This window comes from Urocitellus parryii, chromosome 3 (genome assembly GCF_045843805.1).
Source record: "Urocitellus parryii isolate mUroPar1 chromosome 3, mUroPar1.hap1, whole genome shotgun sequence".
NCBI lineage: Eukaryota > Metazoa > Chordata > Mammalia > Rodentia > Sciuridae > Urocitellus > Urocitellus parryii.
Window position 1 is genome coordinate 161,980,515 of NC_135533.1, and position 27,514 is coordinate 162,008,028.

Below are 27,514 nucleotides of genomic sequence, written 5' to 3' on the forward strand. Positions count from 1 at the left end.
CAGAGTCTCAAACAAGACTGTGCAAGAAAGGCAGAGAATGTGGTCTTCAGAGTCACCAAAGCATAGAAGAAATGGCTCTGGTATCCCCAGCCCACTGAGTGCCCGCGTGACGCTGCCCGTTCTGCCCGGGACAGACAGACAGGTGGTTCTTATCCCTTCTGCTGTGTCTCCATTCTGGACTCCCTTGGTGATGAATTTCTTCTCATTTTTCAGGAATTATCTTTCCCTTTCCTTCCTCTGAACTCAGCTTTTCCTATCTTGTCTGTTGATGGTTTTCTTTTATTGTGGGGAGGGAATTGAACCCAGGGGTGCTTGACCACTGAGCCACCTCCCCAGCCCTATTTTGTATTTTATTTAGAGACAGGGTCTCCCTGAGTTGTTTAGGGCTTCGCTGAGCTGCTGAGGGTGGCTTTGAACTTTCGATCCATCCTTCTGCTTCAGCCTCCCAAGCCACTGGGGTGACAGGTGTGCACCACTGCACCCAGCTGATGAGTCTCTTTAGAGAGAAATAGTGTGTTTTTCTTCTTTTTGTGTATGGTGTGTTTTTGATTTGTTTTGCACAGGACTCTGAGTTGCAAGTGATCAAATTTTCTTGGACGAAAATAAAAAGGGGGCCAGGTGTGGTTGGAGCAGGCCTGTCATCCCAGCAGCGTGGGAGGAGAGGCAGGAGGATTGAAAGTTTGAGGTCGGCCTCAGCAATTTATTGAGGACCTAAACAACTTAGCAAGACCCTGTCTCTAAGTAAAATATAAAAAGGGCTGGGGCTGGGGCTCAGTGGTTAAGTGCCCCCTGGGTTCAATCCCCAGTACCCCCATCCCCCCAAAAGAGGTTGTTTAATCTCAGGGAACTGGGCCAGGGACAGATACCCAAGTTCAGGGATCGGCAGTCCCCACCCTGGGAGTCAGGACTTTGAACAGTGCCAGGTGTGACCAGACCTGTCCTTTCCTGATTAATTATGCTCTTCCTCATTCTTCACGTCTCTCAGGCTGGTCTGCTGCCCAGGGCCCGGCTGCCCACACTCCCAGTTTGCCTATCTTTCTTGCACCGGCTCAGCCTGACTTGGCGCGGGCTAAACCAGTCCTTATCTGAAGTTCCAAGGAGAGGGACTCTGATGGGTCCACAGAGGGTCAGACGCCTACACCTGTGGCCCAGGCAGTGGCTGAAGTAGGTTTATTGTAACTAACAGAAGAGGGGCAAGGAAATGGCTATCCAATTGGGAAGCCAGGGTGCTTGGATAGAACCCAAGGCTTCCTTTACTACTGAGCCACACCCCCAGCCTGGGCTTATATCACTTCCTCTCCACCCTGATTTCAGGTTCATCAAAACCTAGGTGAGCTGGGCACAGTGGCACTTGCTTATAATCCCAGAGACTGGGGAGGCTGAGGCAGGAGGATGAAGGTTTAAGGCCAGCCTCACCAACTTTGCAAGACTCTGTCTCAACATAAAATGAAACAAAGGGCTGGGGATGTAGCTCGGTAGTAGAGCACCCCTGGGTGCTTCAATCCCTAGTATTGCAAAAACAAATAAACATCGATTCTAATAGTGGTGAATATATGCACGATGTTAGGATAGGTGAAGTAATTGTGTACTGTTTGTTATTCCTAAATGAGCATTTATCGAGTGCCTACAGTATGTTAAGCTGTTTCAAATCTGATAATAGACAAGTAATGCATGACCCATTTAATTTTCATTCATTCATTTTTTTAACCTCTTCTCGGTTACAACACAATGTTTTCTGGCTGTCACCCCTCAGGTCCATTGTCAGGAGGGAGAGGTTATTTTGAAGGATCGTCAGTGATATTTTTATATCTTTTTAGTCCTCAGTGATGGGATTGTTTTAGAGTTAAGGAATTCAAGGTGGTTCCTGAAAGAGGAGATGCTGCTGCACGTGTCCTTGCGATCACTTCTGAAGCACAACGAGCAGGTGTATATTGCCCGTCGTCACCTGTTCCAAAGACATAGGAAGAAGCCTAATTTCCCAGTAGGACAGAAAGCTCATTATATTTTCGGTCCAGGTAATTGTAATCATGGGATGTCTGATAATGTGAAAGCTAATCTGAAATTCTTTTGGAACTTTAATTATTCCCTTTCATCTAAGCATGCAAGTGATTAACTGCAAGACCTGCGAAAAGAAAAGCATTTCTTTCCCACTCCTTTGGAAGCAGGGTGTGGATTTCCACGGGTTTCAGACCCTTTTAGCACTTTTAGACTTTGGACTTGACCAAGACTTCTTTGGTGGCTGTCTGGAAAATTCATGCGTCCGGGAGGGTTTGTTTTAATTTTCATTCCTTAATCTAATTTTAACTTTAATCCTCCTTTGCAAGTCTAATTCAAAATGTAAGCAAGGTGGCTGAAGTATATTAGAAAGTGTATTAAAAAATCTCTTTTGGGGCTTTGGCGTATGTACTGAGAATTGATGCCAAGGTCCTTATTATGAATTCATTTTCCAGCATAAAAAAAAATGAAGACAGCTCATAAATGTTCTTTCTGTTTTTTTTTTTTTTCTCCCCTACTCTGGTGCTGGGGATTGAACCCAGCAGGGCTCTATCTCTGAGCTACATCCCCAGCCCATTTTATTTTATTATTTTATTTTGAGGCAGGGTCTTGCTAAGTTGCTCAGGGAGTCTCACCAAATTGCTGAGGCCTTGAATTTGCCTTAGCTTCCCGACCACCTGGATGACAGGGGTACACCACCATGCCTAGGTGTCTCTCCATCTCTGTCCATCTTGATTTTATTCCTGTGATATTGCCGGCTATAAGGGGTTTAAACCAAGTCCTGTCAAAAGGAAGTCGGTGTTTTGGTACCATGGCAATTCTGCTGTCACCTCTGAGGTGAGCTCCGTCTTCTAAGGTTGGTGGGATCTGCCTTCCAGTAGTAGTGTGGGCTCCTGTCACAAAAGGCCTGATGGTGTGCCTGCCGGATCACACAGGTGCATGCTATTAGTGAGAGAAAATGGGCCCGAGTAATTTTGAACTTCTGTCTCGGGATCTCAGGGTCCTGAGTCCTCTTGGTTTTAGGTTTTCTACCATGAATGCCTTTTCTGTTTGTAAAGGACGTTCGTTTAAAATGTGTTACTCTGTTTGTTTGCTGTTATTTTCATTTGTTTTCTGTGTCAGTACATTTTAAAGGCCTTCGTATAGTAAGCATTTCAAAATAGTAGGGACTTTTGTGAAATGAATTATTTAAATGAAGGAGACATTCACTGGCTCCTTTTTTCTGTACTTAAGAACAATTTGAATTTCAGGCGCTCTCTCTTGTAATTGGTGAGTTTATCTTTGTGTTTTGGTTGGTTTTATATATATATATGCCTATGTAATTCTGCACACATGCTCATGTGTACATATGTACAAATAAGCACATCGTATTTAACTTTTGGGTTTCTTTGGTACCAGGAATTGTACCCAGGGGAACTTAACCACTAAGCTACATCTCCAGCATCTCCCCCACCCCTTTTAAAATTTAGACACAGGGTCTCACTGAGTTGCTTAGGGCCTCCCTAAGTTGCTAAGACTGGGTTTGAACTTGTGATCCTCCTGCCTCAGCCTCCCGAGGCACTGGGATTACGCTGCGCCCGGCTATTTAGTGCTTTCCCTGCACAAGCTCCCCAGGTATAAAACTGCCGAGTTCCAGGTTTTGATGATGTCTAGGTGAATTTAAATAATATCACGTATAACCAAATGGCCCTCCATTGATTACCATCCTGCCTGCCCTGTCTGATTATACCTTTATTGTGTGACCACTGCTAGTATCAATAATAATAATAACAACAACAACAACACTTGTTATTAATGGTATTTAGTATCTTCAGGGTTTTAGTTTTGGCTGGATCCTTAGGTTCTTTTTTTTTTTTTTTTTTCCCTCTTATTCATGTCCATTTCAGGTGCCTCAATCTGAGGTCAGTGGTGACATTTGCCTTTTTGGCCGAGAGACTGGATCTGTCTAGGGCTTTCCCAGGGCAGCTGGCTGCTGTTAGTGATTGAGCCCTCTTTTAGCATCTCCTGAGTGTGGCAGAAAAGCAATGGTCTTGGGTCCATCTTATTCCTCTCTGCTGGAGGATCAATGAGAGTGTTTTCCCTGAGCAGCCAGGGTACAGCTTCTAGGCATCTTAGGAGGACTGTTCCTGAGTTTCCAGGGGGATTATGATTATCATTATTATTTTGAGTACCGGGGATTGAACTCAGGGCACTCAACACCTGAGCCCCATCCCCAGCCCAATTTTAATTTTATTTAGAGACAGGGTCTCACTGAGTTGCTTAGTATCTCCCTAACTTGCTGAGGCTGGCATTGAACTCGAGATCCTCCTGCCTCAGCCTCCCAAGCTGCTGGGATGACAGGCGTGGGCCACCACACCCAGCTTCCGGGGGGATTAGTGATTGCTATGGCTTGATATTTTGTTAATGGGAACCCCAGTTTGATAAAACTGGAGGACCCTTCCGGAGGACACCAGTGTTTCTAAGTAAGTGTGCTGATGGTGTGGACAGACATCGCTTTCCAGTTTGAACTTGGAGGATGGTTGGCACGAGTTTGGACGAGTCTTCATCATCTAAATGACCTTGTTTTGGTTTCAGCCATTAATTATGCACTTGGCACTGCACGCGCTCATGAATCTAGGTCATGCTATTCCCTTTGATAAAGAAAGCTGCGGGATGGACAGTCTTTAGCCACAGCGAGGTTCTTTGTAAGGATTCAGAAAGAAAAAAAGACAATCTGACTGCTGTGTGAAGACTGAGGTAGCATGTGCCCTGCCCTGCCTTCTAGAATGCATTACCAAAATCCCAAGATCTCAGGCCCCACACGCCGAGGGCATCCCCTCCTGAGACCAGCCAGTCCCCTGTGAATTTCACATGTCGTGTTGGAGAATGTCCTTGGTCCAGGCCTTGGATGGTGACCAAAGGGTCTGGACTCCCAGGCCGGGTGTTCTGGCCACTGTACTTGCTGTGAACCCACCTGGGGACCAAGGGCTGACGTTCCCTCTTACCACCAGTCACAGTCACTTCTGGGCTTGGCGTTTCGTCAACCCAGAGGTAAAATCAAGGACTGAAGGATTTATTGTCCAGTTATGCAAGACCAATCACTTGGGTTGCCCTGTTCCCCAAGAACATCCCAGAGATCTTCCAAAGGAGAGCTTTATGGGTTTTAATAAATAACGTTATCTGGACCTCCGATCCCATCCTTGTTGCTGTTGGGTCTGTCACAGTGACGGGTGTGTGTTGTTCTGACCTCCTCTGAGGGTTCCATGGCAACGGTAAACATGCCTGTGGCTGGTTTTCATAAGGCGATCAATCTGGATGATGCAGGGGGCCTCGGCCTGCCATAAAGAAGCGTTGTGAAACCTCCCAGGCCAGAACAGAGGCCCGAGCCGGGCTGTGCTCTTCCCAGACTGTCGATGGCGAGGACTGCAGAGCCCCTCTCAACTCGGAGTCAGAGTGTGGGGCTCACTGGTTTCCTGGCTTTGCCTGGGGATGTCCTATGTCCTATGGGGACTTAATTGGACGGTTGGCACCACTGTCCTGGGGGGGTTCTGCTCCTCTCGAGGACTCTCCTTGCAGAATATTGGTGGAGTCTGTTTCTCTTTTCTTACACGAATCCTCCTTAAAAGGGAAGCTACTAAAACCCTAGCCTCCACCACGACCCATACTTTCTATTGGTCCTTTGTACCTGTGTTTTAACATAAGTTACCTAGAGAAAACAACCTTCCACATCCAATCATTCCTCTTTGGATATCCTTTTAACATACTTTAAAAAAATTATTCATTCTTTTTTAGATATACATGACAGTAGAGTGCTTTTTGACACATCATATATACACAGAGTCTAACTTCCCATTCTCGTGGTTGGACATGATGTGGAGTTTCCCTGGTCGTGTGTTCATATGTGAACACAGGAAAGTTCTGTCCCATTCACTCCACTGTCTTTCCTGTTCCCATCCCCCTCCCCTCCCTTCATTCCCCTTTGTCTAATCAATGAACTCTGTTCTATCCAACCCCCTTATTATATGTTAGCAGCTGCATATCAGAGAGAACATTCGGTGTTTGTTTTTTTTCTTTTTTTGGGGGGGGGATTGGCTTATTTCACTTAGCATGGTAGTCTCCAGTTCCATCCATTTGCTAGAGAATATTATAATTTCATTCTTTACAGCTGAGTAATATTTCATTGTGTATATATACCACCTTTTAGCATACTATGGTGGAATGATTTACTCTGATTATTCTAATTTTTAAAATTAATTAACTAATTAATTAATTTTGTACTTGGATTGAATCCAGAGACATTGAGCCATTGAGCCACCTTCTTAGCCCCTTTTATTTATTTGTTTTTATTTTTAATATCTTTATTTTTATTATTTTTGTTAATGTGGTGCTGAGGTTCAAACCCAGTACCTCACACACGTGAGGCAAGTGCTCTACCACTGAGCCCCAACCCCAGTCCTACCCCCTTTAATTTTTTAATTTTGAGACCTGTCTTGCTAAATTACTTAAGTCCTCTCTCAGTGGCTGAGGCTGGCTTTGAACTTGTGACCCTCCTGCCTCAGCCTCTTGAGCTGCTGGGATGACAGGCGCACACCCCTGTGCCCCGCTATTATTTGTATTTTTTTAAATACAGCTTTGTCTCCTAGTTTCCACAGTGAAGATCTGAGTTTCATAGAAGCTTCTCCACCTGGGTGCCGTGGAACGTGTTCAGGATTTAGAGTCCGTGGGCCTCGCTGACTTCATGCCGTCATTATCTATTCATGGTGTGGCCTTGGCTGAGTCATAACAGCTTCTGTGAAATCCCTTTCTGCCTCTCTTAGGTAGGAAGAATAATATCCGTGGCCTGTTCAGGGTCGTGGCAGAAATTGACTGCAGTGACCTCTTCCATCTCAATGCTGTTGTCACAGGGTGACTCTGACATTCTTTCCATGGGGTGAGATGTCTGGTCCTTTTCTGAGTGGCTGGTCTGGGAGATTTCCAAGGCAGCGGCCTAAAGATGACATGACCTCCACCTCATTTTCTTGTGACACTCGACTTTGGAATCCAACCAGCAGGCTCTGAGAGAGACCACATCTAGGTGCTGCATCGAGTGGACAGCCCCCGCCAAGGTTCCCACGGATGCCAGCTCTGGCCCTTCAGTCCCCCTCTATCTTCAGGGAAGCTGGACGCTTCAAGGAGCAGGCACAAGACATCCCACGGTGCTTCATGCAGATTCCTGACTGGCAGAACTTATGAAAGATGACACAGTGGTTGTCATTGTCTTTAACCATTATGTTTTTGGGTCATTTGTTATAGGGTGGCAGCAGATACGTGCCACAATATCTTGTTCTTAAGAACAATGTGCTGCCTAGTGTGGTGGTGCACGCCGGTCATCCCAACAGCTCGGGAGGCTGAGGCAGGAGGATCGCCAGTTCAAAGCCAGCCACAGTGACTTAGCCAGGCCCAAAGCAACTCAGTGAGACCCTGTCTCTAAATAAAATACAAAATAGGGCTGAGGGTGTGGCTCAGTGGTTGAGTGTCCCTGGGTCCTGGTACCCCGAAAAAAGAACAATGTTCTTCTTGGTTTTTATGCCATCTTTCCCATTTATTAAACTGGGTGACCTTGGGCCAAGTATGTCACTTCTCCTTGTCTGCATAACTGTAAATGGGGTTCACAGTGCCTTTCTCCAGATACTATGAGAAACAGCGACTTAATGTTTGTGAGATGCTCACTAAATGTTCATTGTCTTTATTTTTTATTAAACTATATGGCTAGAGTTGGAGGATACAGGGGGAGATTTGTGTGAATTGTATTTTGATTTTTAAAGGAGTTATGCAAATTTTGTTAAGTGCTTTTCTGTAGGCAAGAAACCAGTTAGAATGCAATTTTCATGAAAGGCAAAAAATAAAAGAGAAATTAAAAATAAATCCAATACTCGTATCTGCCAAAGTGTGTATTTATTTTACATACTTTGCTAAGGTTATTTGTGGCTGGGAACCTTTGGCTTTGCTTTATGGAAAGCAGCATAATGACTCTAATTATGGGGATGTCATTATGGGCTGGAGAAGAATGGGAGGTGGGAAAAATTTTTTTTTCTTTTTCTTTTCCATTACCAGAGATTGTACTCAGGGGCACTCGACCACCAAGCCCCATCCACAGTTCTATTCTGCATTTTATTTAGAGACAGGGTCTCACTGAGTTGCTTAGGGCCTCACTTTTGCTGAGGCTGACTTTGAACTCATGATCCTCCTGTCTCAGCCTCCCAAGCTGCTGGGATTACAGGCATGTGCCACCATACCTGGCTGGAAAAGATCTTATTTTACAAAATTTGATACCAGAATTGCAATTCAACTTCTTCTAGGATAGTCTTAGATACTCTTAAGGTAGACAACAGTGTGCTTCCTAAATTTTTCTTATCCCTGAAATCGAGTTTGTTAGTATCTTTATTGGGGAAGAGAGGAAAAGCCATTGCAGTTTTGGCTTCAGGCTGGAAGTTCTGGATCTGTGTTCATACTTCAGAGGTCATTTCTGCCCTTGACTCTGGAGTTGCTTAGTGACCCCTCCAAGCCTCAGTTTCTGAAGCTGACAAGTGGGTCTAGCATTGGTTTTTTTTCCTTCTAAGATTTGTTAGGAAATTTCCATGAGATAATTTTGCCTCCTTGTCTGATCACAAAGCATTTGTTTCTTCTAAAGCTTTTACTCACATAATGGTGTCCACCCCTGAGCGAACTATTAGAATTCACATGGATTCTGTGATTTTTTTTTTTTTTTTTTTTTTTTTTTTTTTTGGTACTGGGGATTGAACCCAGGGCACTAAACCAATGAGCCACACCCCCAGCCCTTTTTATTTTTTACTTTGAGACAGAGTCTCACAAAGTTGCTTAGGGCCTTGCTAAGTTGCTAAGGCTGGCCTTGAATTTGTGATCCTCCTGCCTCAGCCTCCTGAGCTGCTAGGATTTACAGGCGTGCAGCCACCATGCTGGGCAGATTCTGAGATTTCAAAGTTAAGTCTTACCATCACGTTGGTTTGGGAAACATGAAAATGATGTATGTCCAGGCTGTTAGTGAGGATGATAAAGAAACGTTAACTGTATTGTAATTGTACTTACAATTAATGTTTTAGGTAAGTTCTTGCAAGCTACTGTGTTCTTTAAATTTAGTTCTGTGGTTCTTGACAACTCCCAAAAAAAGAAAAAAAGAAAACCAAGAGAAAGCCTACACAGTGAAATGGAATCTGTTTGTTGTATTTTGGGTTCATTAAAATGGTTTGCATATTTTTCCTTTCTTTCTTGGAGGACCAGAGATAGAGACAAGCTTTTTTGTAACATAATTAAAGAAAATAGCTGTGCCATCAGGGTTCCTGAACCTTGAGGGATTTGTCTACTGACAGCCCATCTGGCTGTGACCAGACGTCTTCATGTTGTAAGTTACATGATAATTAGGGATAGATAGTAGCCAAATTGGTGACTCTCATGAAAGTCAGTGTTTTCTCTTCTCTTCTCTCTCTCTCTCTGTCCCCACATGGGGTGGAACCCAGGGGTGCTCTCACACTCAGCTACACACACAGCCCTTTTTATTTTGAGACAGGGCAGGGTCTTGCCAAGTAGTCCAGGCTGGCCTCAAATTTGTGATCCTCCCACCTCGGCCTCCCCGGTGGCTGGGATCACAGGCGGGCACCGTTGAACTTGGCAAAGTCGGTGTTTTCTATATAATGAAGGTCTCTGAGTTTCCTACAGAAAGTATTTAGGACATAATTTTTGTATGTGTGTATCTCATGGTTCGGTGTAATCCTATTATAAATGGTTAATTGTTACAAATTTGAACTGGATCAACTTGGATTTGCATCCAAGTTTTTCCAACCCCAAAGGGCTGCCGTGAACGCCATGTTGTTGACACAGGGTTTTACTGAATACTTTGAAGTGTGGCTGCTTTTCTCATCCTGGATTACACTGTGTGTCACATCGACCTCTGCAAAATAATGAGAAATGTAACCATGGCATTGCATAGTTAATTTATAAGGCAGAGAATACTCCTGTCCCTTAACCTAACCTTTTTATCTGTTTGATCTTCATGCCCTCGCCATCTGGGCTTCTAGTAAAGTTTGTGATTCAGTGCTGTTGCTGCTTGTGCTCACCTGAGGTCCAGCAGCTGGCCAGGGGTGGATGGTGGGGCCTCACATGCTTCCAGATTTGCTGAAGGAGCACAATAAATTCTTTATTGCCATGATAATTATTTACCTCGTTCTTTAAAAAAGCACATCATTTTGCAAGACCCAGTTCCATTAGCCTAGGATTTATTTCTAAACAATGTGATAAATTTAATCCTCTTTCCCCCCCCCCAAGTTAATTTTTTTCAGCTAGTCTAGCTGACTGTTACACACAGTGGAAAGAGTTCAATCAATGGGGTTGGGTGAGACAGCTCTAAAATTGGAATCTAGTGGTTGTCCCAACTGTCTGACTGGCCTTGGGCAAGGTCCGTGAACCACAGTGGTGTCAACCTGTCACTCTCTACATGGATATGTTGTCATTTCATGATTCTTTCATCTCCAGTTCTTGGCTTTGTGAATCTGCTGCTTCTTTTTTATTCATATTTTTATTTGTGTATGACATCTAAATATAATGGTGGATGCATAGTTACGTATCCGTACATACATTGTAATTGTACTTACAGTTAAAGGTTTAGGTAAGTTCTCGTAAGTTACTGTGTAACACACAACGTAACAATAGAAAAGTAAGTTTGTGTTGGACGTAATGTTGGAATGTGCCATGCTGGTGGCACACACCTGTAATCCTAGTGGCTCAGGAGGCTGAGACAGGAGGATCCAAAATTCAAGGCCAGCCTCAGCAACTTAGAGAGGCTCTAAGCAACTCAGCAGTACTCTGTCTCTAAACATTATTTTTAAAAGGGGGCCAGGGATGTGGCTCAGTGGGTTAAGCACCCCTAGGTTCAATCTCTGGAACCAAAAAACAAAGGTTGGAGTGCCTGCTGACCATACATAGAAGGGCCTGGACCGCTAGGAACGGAAGGGGTTGTTGTGTTTTTAAAATGCTGGGCCTTTCTCTCTGACCCCTATTGCCTTCTCCATGTCAGATGATGGCTTTCTGTTAATTCAGGCACCTGACTCTGATCTGGGGCTAGTTGAGTTACCGTCTCCATCTGTGGATATTGTGCATGTGGATGGAAAAAACCACTGTGGACAAGGTGGTGGTTCCCAGGCTTTGAGAGTCTACATGTACAGAAATTATTAGTCTCTTACTATTAGTGGCACTTGAGGATCTCTTGGTTTTGGAAAACTACCATGAATCTGATAATTAATAATAGCCTGGATAGATAATTCTATATTATTTAGTATTACAGCTATTCTATATCTGTATCAATTTATATAGTATACACACATACTGACAGGTACGTGTGGTAGAAAATAGATTAATCAATTTTTTTTAATCTTTATTTTTTAGTTTTAGGTGGACACAATATCTTTATTCCATTTTCATGTGGTGCTGAGAATCGAACCAGTGCCTCATACGTGCAAGGCGAGCACGCTACCACTTGACCAACATCCCCAGCTAGGTTAATCACATTTTTGTACAGTATACAGATAATTTCTGGTGTAAATGTAGAATCCCAAATTGTTTGGAAAGACTTTTCTGTGTGCCAGAGTTTGTGGGAGCATCGGATTGGAATGTTTTGAACATCATGGGCCATGTACCTGATTTTTAAAAATTTGTTCTTTTTAACATGGAAGTGGAGTGTATTTTGACACATCACACAGACATGGAGTCTACCTTCCCATTCTTGTGGTTGGACATGATGTGGGGTTTCCCTGGTCGTGTGTTCATATATGAACATGGGAAAGTTCTGTCCCATTCACTCCACTGTCTTTCCCATTCCCACCCCCTCCCTTCCCTTCCTTCCCCTTTGTCTAAGCCACTGGACTTCTCATGTACTTGAATTTTCACTTCCTTTGGGAAAGGGAAATTAAAGTTTTCAGTCTTATGTTGGAGGTTGGATCTAGGGCTGTGCATATACTAGACAAGTGCTCTGTCCCTAGGCCACATCCCCAACCCCTTTTTAAAGCTTTTAAAGTGTATTCTGTAGGCATTTAAAAGTTCCATCTGTGGATATATGTGTGATGGAGCCTGGGTGACACTGTTAGGAACCAAGCTTCCAGGACGGGCAGGTGCTCAATCTGTGCTCCTTTCTGTATTCATTAGAAACTTACCCCGTTCCCTCCCGAGAGCCTTTGCCTTCCTCTGCGCAGGGTAACCTGCGGGGTTCTCTTGTGTTTCCCCACTCAGTGGAGCCTCGTGTGGGTGCGTGCAGACTCGCAGAGTTACAAGGGGTCTCTTGAGTATTTTGGTCGCCCAAATTAGACACATAACAAGTCTCTGCCCCGCACTTTCTTGTCCTGAAGATGAAGGATACTGCCTTCCCTTCTCAACCTCTTTTTGAATAGCCGTGTGCTTCTGTAAAGTTAATGAAGTGCCTTCTAGGTGCTTACCATGGCTTCTTATGCAGTAAGTCACTTAAAGATTAGGAGCAGTCTGTTCTAGAAAGATTTATCGTTTATGGCCTCCTCACAGTAATTTGGCTGTTTTTTTTTTTTGGATACCAGGGATTGAACTCAAAGGTGCTTAACCACTGAGCCACATCCCATGCCTTTTTATATTGTATTTAGAAACAGGATCTCACCACGTTGCTAAGGGCCTCACTAAATTGCTGAGGCTGGCTTTGAATTCATGATCCTCCTGCCTCAGCCTCCCAACTACTTGGATGACGACAGGTGTGGGCCACCCACAGCTGGCTTTCCATCAGGTTTGGGCAGTGGGAATGTAGCAGATCAACTGGACGTTACTAATCTCAAGAAGTGCAAGGTTGATGATAGACTCCCTGAAGCACCGGGTACCACACTGAACTCACGGCAGCCTGAGTGGTCCCGTCAGTTATTGATATGATGTTGTGCAGGTTCTAACAGTGACCATCGCTCAGTGTCTGTGACGTCAGCCCGTGTTCAGTGTACCTTATCATTCAGCGCGTGTATGTGGGACTAGGCACTTGGCAATGAATATTTATCAAGTTGAAAGTTTAGTAATGGTCAGCCTGTCGAATCCTCTTAAGGTCTTGATCACCTTCAGACATTGATGGAGGCTCCAAGATGAGTTGATTTACCACCCAAATCGAATCGCTGTGTCTTAAGGCCGTAGTGGGGTCTTATGACTGTGAATCTCCATCTTGACCAGACATAGAATATCTTTTTTTCTGTTCCATTAATTTTTCATTCTCTTCCTCTTCTCTTAGAGAATTGTCGTTTCCACTAAAGTCTAGGGAGGTAAAGGAACAGATTCAAGTTTTGTGGTCTGATGTTGTTTTTTAGATACAGTAGAATTTACAAGGCATATAAATGTCTGTTATGGATTCAGAAAGACCATGGTTTTGTTATTAGATGGAAATTGCATTGCTTTCCCCGCCCCTGCCAGCCATCTTGCAGAACTCTAGTGTGTGTTTTATTTTTGTGGCTTTTGTACATTATTAAAGTCATACATGTTTATTGCAAAAATCCAAATAATACATAGCAGCATGAAGTTGAAAAGTAAATTTTTCTGTTACCTTCTTCTGTCCCCAGCCTAAAATTCTAACTCTGCAGAAACAACAAGTTTCAGATGTATATTTTCAATTCTTTACCTGTACAGGTAAAAATATGCATGTGATCTTTAGAATATTTTATCTAGATTCAGGTATACTGACTTGACTCATGTCTGAAATTCTCCCTTTCTACTTCGCCTGTTCTCGAGCAGTATATAAGTGCACCTTATAGTTTATACTTTTGCATAGCAGCCTTTGACATTAATGAGGTACTCTATTTTCTTTTTTGGAGGGAGACTGGGAGCATACCTAGGATTGAACCCAGGGTCATCCAACCACTGAGCCTTGTCCCCAGACCTATGCTGTATTTTATTTAGAGACAGGGTCTCACTGAGTGGCTTAGGGCCTTGCTTTTGCGGAGGCTGACTTTGATCCTCCTGCCTCAGCCTCCCAAGCTGCTGGGATCACAGATGTGTGCCACCATGCCTGGCTCTATTTTCTTGAATGAATAAGAAGTGACAAATGGTATAAAACCATGTTGAAGTTCCATTTATTTACTTATTTTTAAGGAAGCAAAATATAAAATCACAGTGAAGAAATTAAATAGGTCCCTTGTTCTGTTGGATTCTGTTTTCTTTATATCTGCCAAGGTAAAGGTTTGGCTGCATTAGCGGGTGTATCACCATAATAGTGGCTTTCCTGTGACAGAGATTCATTTTTGCCTGATCTAATGGTCCAGCCATGTGACAGCCCAAGACCAATATGGGGATCTACAGGGTGGGGACTCTGGTTCAGCTCAGGTGTGGCTCTTCCACTGCCTGGGTTCTGCCCTCATGCCCATTCTGGGTAGGGGAAGGGGACTCTTCTCTGCCTGGGTGTAGCTTGGAAGTGTCACACTGCTCTTCCGCTCCCATCTCAGGACCCAGAGCCTGCTCCAACGGCCATCTCTATCGACACTGAGCCTCAATCCCGGAGGCCATATGGTCAGCTGAGCATTTAGAGAAACAGGAGAATGTGTTTTAGGGGGCATCCTGCAGTCTCTGTTGGAGATTATTTCTTTATAATTTCACTGTTGACAGAGAATCTTTTAAAAAATTGTCCTGCAGCTTTTTCTATTATCTATCTATCTATTTATTTATTTATATTTTTCTATATTTTTAAGAGTGCACTGTAATTGTACGTGATGGTGGCATTCACTGTTACATATTTGTACCTGCACACGATGTAGAAATGTAATTTGGGGGCTGAGGCCGGGGCTCAGTGGTAGAGCACTTGCCTAGCACATGTGAAACCTGGGTTTGATCCTCTGCACCACATAAAACATGAAATAAGTAAAATAAAGTCATTGTGTCCATCTGCAATTCACCCATCCTTCACTTGAAGTCCCTTTCGTATAACTGTGTATTGATTTCTTCGACTCTATGTATTTTCTTCTTGTTTGCCCTTTCAGAGAGGTGAATTCCACCTTGCTTTTCTACTAAAACCCATTTCCTTTCTTTCTGATTTTTTTTTAGGTGGGGGGAAGCTATGGAGGCTGTTTAGAAATGACCTTGAAAGAATTGCATTCTTTTTGTTTTTCCTTCCTTTCTTCTGGGGAGGCCAGGGCATGAAGTCTTGCTGCCGTTCACCACTTGCCCCAGGCGGTGCACATGTGTACGCAACCCAAGATAAACAGCAGTGGCAGCCATGCCTTCTCCTGTCTCAGGGGAGATCTGAGATGGAAAGTCAGGAGGGAGGAGGAGGAGGAGGAGAAGGGAATCAGAACAGGGAAACCCAGTGGCAGTTCAGGAACCGCATCCATGGGATCTCACTGCTGGATCCTCTGACACCAGTGTCTTTTATTTTTGCACTGGAAATTGAACCCAGGGATGCTTCACCCCTGAGCCCCATCCCCAGCCCATTTTATATTTTATTTAGAGACAGGGTCTCACTGAGTTGCTGAGGGCCTTGGGAAGTTGCTGAGGCTGGCTTTGAACTCATGATCCTCTTGCTCTCTTTTTTCCCCCTTCTTTTTTGGGGTGTTGTGGATGGACCCAGGGCCTCACACATGCTAGACCAGCCCCTGCCTGCCCCCCCAGCCCCTTGAAGCCAGTGTTTAAAGCAACAAATATCTTTCAAAGAATATCTGTCTATTATTAATAATGATTTGACACATTCCATTTAAACCGGGTGGTCTTCTAGCTGCTTAATCTTTTAGCAAATTGCCAGCATCTGAGGAATTCCAGAATAAGTCTTTGTTATAATTATTGCAAGAAATTATTTGCCCAACAAGTATTAAATTCTTTCTTATTATAACTCACTCTGCTTGTAAAATAGATGCTCTTGTTCATTCTTGGGGGTTGCATTTCAGAATTATTTTAGTTTGCTTCTTTTCAACTAGAACTTGCTAGTGCAGCTTCTGCATGGGTATAGGTTTTATGAAATCTTAATTTCCGGATTGCTTTAGTAACCCCCAATCCAACTCCACTCACTGTTACGTAAAGAAATACCTAACTCCTTGACATATGTGCTGAATTCTGGGCTGAGAGAGAGAGAGAGAGAGAGAGAAACATTTTACCAGTAAAAGAAGTAGCAAAGATTATCTAATGAGCAAATCCTTATGCTTCTCAGTGTGGACTGAGCAGAGAACACTGTGACTCTTTTTAATGTTGTCCACATTTCTGCCTTGGGTTCATCCTTTTGCTCTCCTGTTCACAACCAGCTTCCCATGCCCTATATCCTTCGCATTCATTAAAATATTAATTCATTCAGCAAATACTGACTGAGCTCCTCCATTTGCCATATGTGCACTGGGAACATAAGAGTGACCAAAGCAGAAAATAATTCCCATGCAGGCTGCATTCTAAAAATAGGTGACACAGTAAAGAATTAATTATTCAAATGATACGGTGAGCCAGGTTTCATGGTGCACTCCTGGAATCCCAGTGATTTGGGAGGCTGAGGCAGGAGGATTACAAGTTCAAGGCCAGCCTCAGGAACTTAGTGAGACCCTGTCTCAAAATGAAAAATAAAAAATGCTGGGGATGTAGCTAAGTGGTAAATCACCCCTGGGTTCAATCCCCAGTACCAAAAATTAAAAAAAAAATTAATTGATAGGTTGTATTGATTGAGCAGGGGGCAAATGTATTGTATTGAAATGGACAAAACTGGGTGGAGATCAAGTGTGAACATGGGTCCGGCATAGTGACACACACCTCTAATCTCAGTGGTTCCGGAGGCTGAGGCAGGAGGATCCTGAGTTCAAAGCCAGCCTCAGTAAACTAGTGAAGCCCTAAGCAACATGAGACTCTGTGTCTCAAAATTAAAAAACTTAAAAATGGCCTGGGGATGTGGCTCAGTGGTAAAGCATCTCTGGGTTCAATCCCTGGTACCAAAAAGAAAAAGTCTGCACACAGCCCTGGGAAGGTTCTCCAGTTGCACCTGTGTATTTGGGGACGTCTTGTGTTCCTTGCTTTGTAGTTGACAGGGGGCGTGTTCAATCAGAACACACTGATGGCCTGGTAGCCACCAGGAGAAGAATGTCGGGGAGAGTAGAATCAACTGGAAAGAGGAAGGATCAAGGAGATGGGCTGGGGAAGGTCAGAAAGGGTGCGGGATCCCCAGGGAGAAGAAACCTCCAGTCTGGGTGGAGATGGCGGATCAGCAGCACTAACGACATGGAGCAGCTGGAGAAAGCTCAACCCTTCCGCCTCTCCCTGAAGTCCCGCTCCTCCGCCCTCTAATCCACCCACAGGGACCTTGATACCTCCTGGCAGATGGGCCAAGTGCTGTCAAACACCATCTCAAACAGATTAAGTTTCCCAGGAAGCTGCGCCTGCAAATTTAAATGCACTCTCTTGTTTTAGAGGATAAGAAGGTCTGGGGTAGAAACTGCACGGAGGACAGGATTTTAATGCTCGTTTTGCTGTTGATGCACCAGGTGGCCTTTGGCAAGTCAGTGAACCACCCTCTGTCTTCAGTTCCCTGTCTATACCCACGATCATTGTGCAGAATGGCACTGTGGGTTAAAAGCCCTGAAATTTTGTTTACGAGAACTGTGACGATTCTGTTCTTTTTAACTACCCCAGGTCTGTCCAACAGATGATAAATATCCTAGTGATTGACTATATTATCAGTTTCTGTAAAATGCTGACAAGTACTTAAAATGGTTTGATCTTTTGATACAAGGAACTTTTTTAATTTAAGCGATGAGGTCTTATATTTCATTAAAATGTAAGATTTTTAGTTTTAAAAAGCTCTGCTAGAGCATTTCAGTTAATTAGTAAAAAAAAAATCATGCATGGAGCAATTTTCAAGCCAGACCACACTAAAGACTCAAAAGTAGATAGACTGACCAAGTGTGATGGCACACACCTGTCATCCCAGCAGCTCAGGAGGCTGAGGTAGGAGGATCTAGAGTTCACAGCCAGCCTCAGCAACTTTAGGGAGGCCCTAAGCAACTCAGTGAGACCCTGTCTCTAAATAAAATAGAAAAGGGGCTGGGGATGGGGCTCAGTGGTTAAGTAGCCCTGGGTTCAATCCCTGGTATGAAAGGGAAGGAGAGGGAGGAGGGAGGGAAAATTAGAAAACAGGAAGGCCACTTTGATCCACCTGTGACTGACGACTGATTAAATCCCCAACTCTTGTAAGTTCTTCCCGCGCCAGGTACGATGTTCAATAGGAAGGATAGGGATGAAAATCCTTCACGTGAATTCATGCATACCACCCGCCTACCAGCCAGAGGAGGACTGTCACGTTCTCCCATTTATGGATGACAACATCATGGCACCAGGAGGGTAGCTGACCCAAGGGAAGAACGGGTCGAGCCTGAGTAGCTGACGTGCTGAACCTGTCTGCCCATCCTGATCACCCAGGCCTCTCAGGAGGCCAGGCAGGGCTGCAGACAAACTGCTTCTTGGAAAAGAAAGCACGTGGGGGTCAGCACCGTGGGTCCATTTTATAGAACTGCTCTCTTACCCTCGTGTTCCCACCATGCTCATCTGTCTGTCCCTAACAAAGTCACAGGTCTAGAATCACACTCTCCTGAGAGAAACACAGTTTCAAAGCACATATTAAAAAGCCTCCGCTCTTTTTTTGGTACCATGGATTGAACCCAGGGGCACTCAGCCACTGAGCCCCATCCCCAGCCCTATTTTGTATTTTATTTAGAGACAGGGTCTCACTGAGTTGCTTGGGGCCTCGCTTTTGCTGAGGCTGGCTTTGAACTCAGGATCCTCCTGCCTCAGCCTCCTGAGCTACTGGGATGACAGGTGTCCGCCACCACATCCAGCAAATTTTCTGATGAAGCTAGGGTAAAAATCAGTAGGTTTAAAAAAAAAGGTAGAAATAGTCGCTCCTTTTTATTAAAAATGCTTTTATTCCTAGCCTCGAATAAAGTGTGTAGTAAGTCTTAAGGTATCCAGAGCCCATTCCTGGGATTCCTCTTTCTCTCTGGCAAATGGGGATGCCCTTTTGGGAATTTTTTTTTTTTTTTTAATTTTCACTTTTTGCTCTCAAAGATTTTGTGTTCTGGTTGAAAGAAAGGAATCCACAGTGATAAGCTGGCGCTTCAGAACAGAATGGCGCTTGTTGGTGATTCACGTTCTCTGTTTCGTGATGCCTGTCTTCTCCTGGAACAGAATGTGCAGTATACACATGATGAACTGCACGGTGCCTGTGTGCGCGTGCGTGTGTGTGGCTTAACGCTGTCTTCATTCCTGGCTGCAGGGGCCTGTGTGTGGGATAGAGGCAAATGCACAACTTTTTCTTTTTTTTTTTTTTCCCCTCAAACATTTTGCTTTAGAGTTTTCTTAGCATGGTGGGCAATCCAGAGACACAGATGAGCCCTCTCCCACTGCGGGAGGAAATAACAAAAATCTGTTCCTGGTCACGGACAAGAAGGCTTAATATGTGGCTGTTAAGGGATTTGGAACTGGACATGTTGGCCCACGCCTGTAATCCCAGTGGCTCTGGAGGCTGAGGCAGGAGGATCACATGCTTGAGGCCAGCCTCAGCTATTTATTGAGGTGCGAAGCAACTTAGCAAGACCCTGTCTCAAAATAAAAAATAAAAAGGGCTGGGAATGTGGCTCAGTGGTTAAGTACCCCTGGGTTCAATCCCTAGTAGAGAGAGAGAGAGAGAGAGAGAGAGAGAGAGAGAGAGAGAGAGAGAGAGAGAGATTTGGATACTAGTACATTGAAGACTACTTACTTAGTGGTTGCCTGTCTTAACCTCAGAGTATAGAGCAGGAGCTCCATTCACATTTCTTCATGGAAATGGAGAGGAGAATTAAAAGTGAGGAGGCATCATCGAGATGCATCTGGGCCCACAGTATCGTCTTCATTTTTCCTTCGCTTTAGGAGTCCCAACTATTTCTTTGAATTTCCTTCTTGGTACACTGAAAACAAGTGGGTAAGACCAAGAGCCTTTCTTCCTTGCCTTTGCTGTAGGTAGGGAGTGATGTCTCCTGGTGATCTGCAGTTCTCAGCCCTTCATCATCTCCCCATCACCACGGCACAGAGTGCTTACTTTTATGATGTGACCATTTGACACATGGCCCATCCTTTTGCATTGCCATTTCCAAATCCCTGGTGTTTTAGCCAAATCATTACACAGGGTCTCAGTTTCTCTTGATGGGGAGAAGTGAGATTTTTTGTTTGCACCCACCTGTGCCCACGTCGGCATGCCCCCACTACCACCATCAGGACCACTGCTGGTACACCACCCTTATTGATGGTCTCTGCTGTGCAGGCTGCTGAGGCATTCTTTGTCCAAGACTTTTTCATATAGATATCAAACAACTTTTGTCACTGGGCCCAGCAGCCCACACGTATAATCCCAGCAGCTCGGGAGGCTGAGGCAGGAGGATTGCAAGTTCAAAGCCAGCCTCAGCAACTTAGTGAGGCCCTAAGCAACTCAGGGAGGCCCTGTCTCTAAATAAAAAATAAAATAGGGCTGGGGATGGGGCTCAGCGGTCGAGTGCCCCCAAGTTCAATCCTTGGTACCAGAAAAAAGAAAAAAAAAACCGGCTGATGTCACTCATCTGCTAGGTTTAATAACAGGAAGAGAGAGAGGAGATTGGAGAGAATGTAATAAGTAACAAAAGTGTGGAGTCCGGGAGGCCTAGTTCTGTGCCTCATCCTTATCTGTGAAGTGGAAATACCAGTTGTCACCATAACGTGAAGATGCAGCCGTGTGACTCCCTATAACTCTTTTGGGATGTGGGAATCCTTATTATTCCCAATTGATGTTTCTGAACACAGAGAGGTTGCAGTATTGGCCTATGGACACACAGCCAGCATATAAGGGAGCTGGGGGTTGGGACCCAGGTAGGCCCCTTGTGCAAGGGTGAGGCTCAGGGCATGCAATGTCCTTACCTCTAGCTAAGCTCCCATCTGGCAAAGGCCTTCCCTTCTGGAGGTAGTCCTGACTTGTCTCCGCTGGGAACCTTCATTTCCATTTTCAAATTCTGTCTACTGCCCCTGGAAGTGGCCTGGTGTTCTGTTGTCCCTAAAGAAATGCAAAGTAATTGCTTCTCAGAGGTTTGACAATGCCTCTCTTCCCTCTCTGGGTCCCACCTTCCTGTCTAGTTCTGCATCCATCAACAAGTTGAGAGTTTTGCAAGGATCATTTCAGCCCAAGACTCTGGTGCCTGGATGAGTGGCTCACCCCCAATTCGGCAGGCCGCTGGCTTGCCTGGTGGGGATACTCTTGTTTACGGAGGAGGAGTTGGTGGTTTCTTTTAAGGGCAGATCGATGGTGTCTTCCCACTTTAATTCCTGCCTCATCCCTACAACCTGGGACTGGAGCCCTGGCCACAGGACCAGGTGGAAAGATGGGAGGGGAGAGCTTGGGAGGCCTTGGGGCCGATATGTGCCTGTGCAGACATCTATTCCTGCTGCCAGCAATCCTCCTGCAGGGTTCAGAGATAAACTGGAGGCAGCTCCTGGTCAGAACTGGTCACCCAGCAGCCCAGGCAGCCCCCCTTAGAGCCGTGATCACCAACAGGGCACTGCGATTCCTAAACAGGCTTCCATTTAAACTGTCACAAATGTGATGTGCAATCGTGGCAGGAAATATTTCTTTCTTTCTTTCTTTTTTTTTTTTGTGATACTGGAGATGGAACCCAAGAAACATTTATTTCTGATAAGCTTTATACTTTTATTTATTTCTTCTGATCTTGGGGCATAATGATCACTTGAGGATGAGACAGAACGATCATCATTTTTTCTTTCTTTGGTAAACAAGAAATGGACTTAGATCTAGATCTTTTTTTTTTTTTTTTTGGTACTGGGGATTGAACCCAGGGCTACTTAACCACTGAGCCCCATCCCCAGCCCCTTTTCATATTTTATTTAGAGACAGAGTCTTGCTCGGTGGCTTAGGGCCTCACTATATTGCGGAGGCTGACTTTGAACTTTCGATCCTCCTGCCTTAGCCTTCTGAGCCTCTGGGATTACGGGCGTGTGCCAACTGTGCCCTGTGTATCTAGATGTTTGATTTGAGGCTTGAGAATCCTGTTAGGTGAGGGATTCATCCTTCACCAGAGCTGTTTGGTGATAATGTCCTGTTTGGGGGTTTGGCAGTGAGTTCCTCTGTCCTTAAAGGTCTCGTGGGTTTCTTTTCTGAGGATCGAGAAGTTTCTGCACGTTAATTGAGTGAAAACGTGGGTCCCTGTTTTGGAGGGAAGATTTCTCTACCCTTTCTCTCATGTGAGAGCTGAGACATTTTCTCCAAGGAGGAGACCTGCTCTCTGCAGCTGGATTCAAATGAGGTCATCTCTGGGGATCCTGTCCCCCTGGGTGGAAGCAGAGAAAAACATGTTCACATACCTGTGGCATGTGAGAGCTCTTCACTCTTATGGGGAGACTGCCAGCCTTGTGGCCCTGCCTTAGCTATTAGCATTGCTCAGCTTGGGGTGTGTTAGTGGGGGGAGGGGGTGGGAGGGGTGTGGGGTGTGGAGCCTGCCCCCTGAAGGATTCTGTCTCTTCTGCACCATGCACTGACCCATGTGGTGATGATGTCAAAAATGACTTGGATTATGAAAGATGTTTTCTTGGCCTTTCCGAGAACCTTTTATAGAAACCTCACAAGGGCAAGGTCCCAAGGGTCAGGCTACAGAGTAGTTGATCAAGATGTGGATTTTGGACCCTGTTGTTTTTGAGTCCCATCTTGAACTTGGATTTCTGTTGTTGTGATTGTTGTTATGTTCTTATTTAATATTATTTTTTTTTCCCCCTTGGTACTGGGGATTGAATCCAGGGTTGCTGTACCACTGAGCTACACCCCCGGCCCTTTTGACATTTTGAGATAGGGTCTTGCTAAGTTGCCCAGGCTGGCTAAATTGCAATTCTTCTGCCCCAGCCTCCCGAGTAGCTGGAATTATAGAGTATGTGCCGCAGCTCCTGCCGTATTTGATTTCAATTTTAAATCCAAAGTATTGAATGTAGATGATTTTCAGACATTGAAGAGTCTTCACAAAGACATAGCAGTCTGTCTGTAAGTGTCAGGAGACAGACAGATGAGGAGGGTGGGAACATGAGGTCAAGAGAGTGATCCCATAAAATGGGCCCAGGGTGCTGACCCCCACATGCTTTCTTTTCCAAGAAGCAATTGACCTGCAGCCCTGCCTGGCCTCCATGGACAGGACATGTCACATTCCTCAGCAGGAGGAATGCAGGCCCAGGATAATGTCAATGGGAGGAGCCCAGGAGACTTGTGACCAGATCCTGAAACTCTAGGAGATGAGGCTAGCTCCCCCTGACCACAAACTCTGTAAGAATGCAAGGTTAAGATTCCAGTGACAGCCAGTCAGCATGGGCCCAGGTGACCTAGAGTTGCCAGGACAGTGGGGACTTGAAAGTCTGATGTCATCCTGCTGTCAGTCAAAAGTCAAGAGGTGGACCTGGGCGGGACTCTCTGGAAACCTCTCTGGGGTCCTAATAGAACTGGAGTGCAGGAGAGGCACATGGCCCCTCTCCTCTCTGAGAGGACCCACTCTGTCCCTTGAGAGTGTCCCCTCTCCCTTTCCTGTCCTTCTGTAAACTCATTCTCGATGCTCTGAGGGACCTGTCTGAAGTCTTTCTGAGTGGATCTCAAGAAGTGGAGTTTGAAGGGGGATCTCTGCACCCCCTCCGTTTCTTGGAAAGCCTCAGCTTGAAAACACAGAGTGACCCCCTCCCCCTCCCCAGGGCCAGTCCTCAGAGGGCTACACTCTTAACTCTGCAAGGTGTTTCTCCCGATATCTCCCTCCAGGTTTCGAAATCATGTGATGGTAACTCCGTTTCTTGCAGTTTTAATTGTAGATCTTATTTATTGTTGTTTTGGATGTGTGTGTGTGTGTGTGTGTGTGTGTGTGTGTGTGTGTGTATTGTTATCCCTATTATGTAAGTTGAGGTTGTTTTTTTTTTTTTTTTTAAAGGGGGGAGTTGATGGGGATAGATCCTAGGGCCCAGCTCATGCTAGGAAAATGCTCTACCATGAGGCTTGGCACACGCATTTGATTTTCTTATCCTCTCTAAAACTCACCCTCTAATTCCCCTGGACTCTTACTATCTACATTTGGTACCAATAGATCAGTATTTTTGGATCAATATTCACAGCCTACAGTGTCATATATTATATTACTATTATATGATATTTACAAAGTGTGTTTCTTTTTGTTTTGTTTTGATACTGGGGATTGAACCCAGGGGCACTTAACCACTGAGCCCCATCCCCAGCCCTATTTTGTATTTTATTTAGAGACAGGGTCTCACTGAGTTGCTTAGCGCCTTGCTTTGGCTGAGGCTGGCTTTGAACTCATGATCCTCCTGCCTCAGCCTCCCAAGCTGCTGGGAATACAGGGGTGTGCCACTGTGCCCAGCTGCATTTTCTTTTACTTAATATTCTTAATTTTTCTCCAGTCTCTCCAGCAAAGTTAAAAAAAATAAAATAAAAACCCTCCCAGCAGAAGCAACCTAACGAAAGAATCCATCAGTCCCCTCTTTACAACAATTCCTTAAAAAATTCTCAGTTCCTGCCATGTCACGTGTTCTTTTCTGTCCTCCTGCTGTAGTGTAGACTGGCTGCTTTGTGTGTCACACAGCTGTCTTCCTGGAATTTTCCTTCCTAAGTTCCTTGAAGGAGAATATTTCTTATCCTCTCTCAGCCACAGCTCCTGATCTGAACAACGGGGCTAGTGTTATCTATCTTGGAGAGTTGCTATGAGAGATGATGATGGTTTTATTTTATTTTTTTGGTATTGGGGTATGACCCCAGGGATCCTCTACCACTGAGCTCCATCTCCAGCCCTTTCTATTTTTTATTGAGAGACAGGGTCTCACTGAGTTTCTCAGAGCTTCACTGAGTTGCCGAGGCTGGCTTTGGACTTGGGATCCTCCTGCCTCAGCCTCCCGAGCTGCTGGGATGACAATCATGTGACCCCCACCTGGCTCATACACTGAATTTTAAATCGTGATCTTGGGTTGGTGAAACACGGCACAGTACTCTTACAATGCTGGGCAGTGGCGGTGGCCACAGGTCCCCTTCAGCCATCTGATCATGAGTGTCAAGGACTGTGCTATGTGGTGGGCCGTGATGGGGGTAGATTAGGGGTGTTCAGTACATTTTCTGTTCAATGATATTTTCAATTTAAAAATGGGGCCATTCATACCTATCTTCATTGTAAATTGAGAAACATCTGTAGTTGTCTCTTTTATTATTGAATTTTAATACTTCTTTATGGAGGCCAGCCCTTAACATTTGTGCGATTTGCTGATATTTTTTCTCAATCTGTGGGGTCAGCTTTTCATGGTTTTGATAGTATCATTTGTAGCATGAAGTTTTGCCTATTTTTAAGTTTTGTTTGTGTTTTTTTTTTTTTTTTTGGTTCATATCTGGGAAGGCTTTGCCTCGTGCAAGGTCACCAAGACTTAGTCCTATAACTGCTAAGGGTTTGTAGCTTTATGTCTTCTATGTAGGTCTGTGACTCCGTGGGAGTGATATTTGCTTGTTCTGGGGGGCAATATGAGGAGGAGTCTCAATTTTACTCCTTGCATATGAATACAAAGTTATCCCAGCCCGGCTTACTGAAGAGACATCTTTTCCTGTGGAATTGTCTTGGCACTGATGTCAGGATCACATCTGCAGGAGTTTCAGTGCATCTCCCTGGTCCAGCCTTGGCGTGTAAGATCCTCCTCTCCCACAGCATAGGAGTGACTGATATCATAATGCACCTCATAACAAAATGAATGAATTCTAACAGCCTCCCGCTTTGCCTGCATCCTTTGTGGACAGAGGAGATAAACATCTTAGAGGAATGTCATTCTGCTGAGATAAGGGAAGAAACAGAACTGGTGACCCAGGAGGAGCACAAATTCAAGACCAGCCTCAGCAACTTAGAGAGGCCCTCAACAACTTAGTGAGACCCTGTTTCAAAATAAACAACCAAAAAAAAAAAAAAGGGGGGGGGCTGGGAATGTAGCTGAGTGGTCAAGCACTCCTGGTTTAAATCTCCAGTAACAAAAGGAGGCAGAGTGGAGAAATCACCAGTTAGCCACCAATCATAATGTATCAACTGGTAACTATCAAATGTGCAAGAAAATACAAAGCAGTGATGAATTTTGAAGGTGACCACAGGAGCAGCATGTGGAATGAGCACACTGGCTCAGCTGTGCATGAACGGAGTGTTCCAGCTTTTTCTACAAATGTCTGCAGGCCCGAGAGCCTACAGTGGGGCCCCAGAGCAGCCAGTGCACTTTGCTGGGAATCTAGTGGAGGCATCCTGTCTCTACCCTCCCCACTCCCTGCTCAAGGTTGTGTCAGGTCTCAGCCAGAGTCCAAGTCAGCACTTCTCCTGTGGACAGCGCCAAGGCCCGCCATCTTGGCCCCTGCCCCAGAACCTGCAGGGAACTTCTGCAGTGGAATGGATTCTGGTATTTTTATTGCCTTTGTCCTGTTTTGTTTTTTTTTTTTTTTAATCAAAGTTTTCAATACATAAAGTACATTACTATAAACATAAAGCCTATATATTCCTTCATAAACAATACCAGCTCAAGATGTGGAGCTTTGTGGCAACCCTGCCAATTCCCTGGTATGCCTTCCCACTCTGTGCTACCTCGCCAATGAGGTCAGCTCTGGACTGTCTCTACTACCATACATTTGTTTCACCTGCTTGTGAATTTCAAATACATAAAAACTAACTATAGTCTGTACATTTTTATGTGTGACGACATAATGTGGTTGAATCAGTAATTTTTATTGATTGTATAATATTCCATTGCGTGATCATATCTTAACATTTGTTATTACAAACTACTGTATTATTATATACAGTGTGCAGTATTTTAACCTTCCTGCGAGGATAAGAGTTCTCCATGTGTTCAGATATATTGTACTTAATGTTTTTATTATTAAAAACTCCTAAAGGCATCTGAGTAATTTTTAGTTTGAGGTTATTTTCAATAAAGATTTTTTGGGTTTATTTTTGTTCCTTTTAGTTATACATGACAGTAGAATGTATTTTTGCATATTATACATGCATGGAGTCCAATCTCTCATTCTCCTGGTTGTATCTGATGTGGAGTTTCACTAGTCGTGTATTAATATATAAACAGAGGAAAGTTCTGTCAATCATTCCACTGTCTTTTCTATTTTTACCCCCACCTTTCATTCCCCTTTGTCTAATCCAGTGACTGTCCCTTCCCACTCTTGCCCCATTGTGTGTTAACATCCACATGTCAGAACATTCAACCTTTGATTCTTTGGAATTGAGTTATTTCACTTAGCATCATAGTCTCCAGTTCCTTCTATTTACTGGCAAACAGCATAATTTCATTCTTCTTTATGGCTGAGTAATATTCCATTGTGTATATGTATATATACCATATTTGAACATTTGTTCTTGACCTTGTGTTTTTGATGACACAGCAGTCTTTGTATTTCTGTAGGTGTAGAAGAGCTGGGTCTTATGATGGGTGTTTGTTTGGCTTTAGAAAACACTGCTCAATGGGTACCAACTTT

The 27,514-nt window shown here is 44.5% G+C and overlaps 1 protein-coding gene across 5 annotated transcripts in view; it reads left to right on the forward strand.

Annotated features, from left to right (window-relative positions):
- Magi1 (membrane associated guanylate kinase, WW and PDZ domain containing 1) overlaps positions 1-27,514 on the forward strand; it is a 614,610-nt gene that overhangs the window by 115,715 nt on the left and 471,381 nt on the right. The gene's annotated exons all lie outside the window — the stretch shown is intronic.